This window comes from Numida meleagris, unplaced genomic scaffold (assembly GCF_002078875.1).
Source record: "Numida meleagris isolate 19003 breed g44 Domestic line unplaced genomic scaffold, NumMel1.0 unplaced_Scaffold244, whole genome shotgun sequence".
NCBI lineage: Eukaryota > Metazoa > Chordata > Aves > Galliformes > Numididae > Numida > Numida meleagris.
The window spans coordinates 203,506-205,603 of NW_018364243.1; positions in this window are offsets into that span (position 1 = coordinate 203,506).

The following is a 2,098-nucleotide window of genomic DNA, read 5'->3' on the forward strand; positions in this document are numbered from 1 at the left end:
TGGTCCCCGCCACCCAAACTGGGAGCAAACTGGGACAAACGCGTCGTCCCTGGGCTGGGGGCACACGGGAGATGGGGATAAAAATTATGGGGGGGAGGAGCACCATGGGGTTTTGGGGAGGGGGGTCACGGCCCTATGGGGTTTGGGGGAGATACTAAGGGGGGTGAAGAACCCCCCGGCCCCAGTGATTGCGGGGCAGTTCCAGCTGCGCTCTCCCATGTGCACAATTAGCGGGGACCTAACGACCCCTGGGGGAGTGGGGGGCTGTGGGAGTGGAGCTGTGCTGGGGGGGGGTCAGTGCTGCCCCACTCAGCTTCCAGCGCACCGGGACCCAGCATCCCCCCTGCATCACTTCCTCCATCTCCCCTTCCCTTACCCCCTCCTCCCCTCTCCATGTCACCCTTCCTTCCTCCATCTCCCCATCCTTCCCTCCATCCTCCTAAGCACCCTCTCCCCGCTTCCATCCTCCCATCCCTCCCTCAATCTCTTCCTCCCTCCCCATCTCCCCATCTCTCCTCCCCATCCCTCCATCTCCCCATCCTTTCCCCCACTCTCTCCACCACCCCCATCCCCCCCTCCCTCTTTCTCTCCCTCCTTATTTGTCCCTCTCCCCTCCCTCCTTCAACCCTCTCTCCCACTGCCTCCTTCCCTCCATCCCCACCTTTCCCTTCACCCAGCTCAGGATGTGACACAAGCCTGGGGAGGGGGGGGGGCTCAGCCCCTATGACATGAAACCGGGGGGTCCCAGACCCCATGACATCAGTCTGGGGGGTCTCACCGCCTGTGACACGAGCTGGGGGTGTCATTCCTAGCGTTGGGGGGTGGAGGGTCTCAGCCCCATGACATCAGCTAGGGGGGGTCTCAGCCCCCATTATTTCAACCTGGGGGCTCTCAGCCCCCGTTCTATGAGTCTGGGGGTTCTCAGTCCCTATGCCATGAGTTTTAGGGGGGCTCTGCCCCCACACCATGAGCTTGGGGGGGACAGAGGTTGCAGCTCATTGTGCCCGGGTTGGAAACATCCCCATCCCCATCCCAGGGTGGGGGACACCCCCGGCCCCCCCCGGCCCCCCACACCCTGCGGTCACCACGCAGCAGTGGGGCTGGGGGCTGTGCAGCCCTTCAAAGGGAGAGAACCATCCGCAAATGGTTTCCATGTGTGTGGGGGGAGTGGGGGCACTGGGAGGGGGGAGCGCTGGGAACGTGGCACTGGGAATGGGAACTGGGAATACTGGGGATGGAGAACGGGAGCACCCAGAGTGGGAACTGGGAGGACTGGGGATTGGAACTGGGAGCATTGGAGGTGGGCAGCAATGGGATTGTGGCGCTGGGGACACTGGGATTTGGGACTAGGGACACTGGGGATGAGGAATGTGACACTGGGAGCACTGGGAATGGGGACTGGAGGAACTGGGAATGGACAATGGGAGAATCCAGCAGGGGGACTGGGAGCACTGGGAATGGGAAGCACTGGGAACATGGCACTGGGGGCACTGGGAATGCGGACTGGAGGCACTGGCAACACGCTGCCCCCAACCCCCCCTGCAGCACACTGCCCTCGTGCCCCCCAGCCCGGCATCCCCCATGGCACCGTGTCCCCAACCCCTCCACCCCATAGTGTCCCCCCTCTCACTGTCCCCAAGCCCCCCTCCCCAGCCCAGCGTCCCCAGTGGCACCGTGTCCCCTCCAACCCACAGTGGACACTGGGACTGGGGACGCCGTCCCTAAGCCCCCCTCCCCTGGCCGGCCGCCAGCCGGGGGACACCGCCAGGGGTGCCCCACACGCCTCCACCCCACGGCTTTTGGGGTGGCAGTGGCCGCCACCGCGTCCCCCCCCCCTCCCCGTCCCCTCGCGGCCCCCCCGGATGTTTCTTTTGCGGTCGGAGGCCCCGAAATAGCGGCGGCCCCATTATGTGTGGGTGCGCCGGGCACTGCTGCCAGCGCCCACGGGCTCCGGGCGGCCGCGGGCTGGGGGGGGCTGCGGGGCCGGGGGGGCTGCGGGGACTCTCGGAGAGATCGTATAGGGTTAGGCACCCCCTGGCGCCCCGCTGCCTTGCTCCCACCCCGCACCTCGGGATGTGTTTGGGGTGGGGGGGTCTTG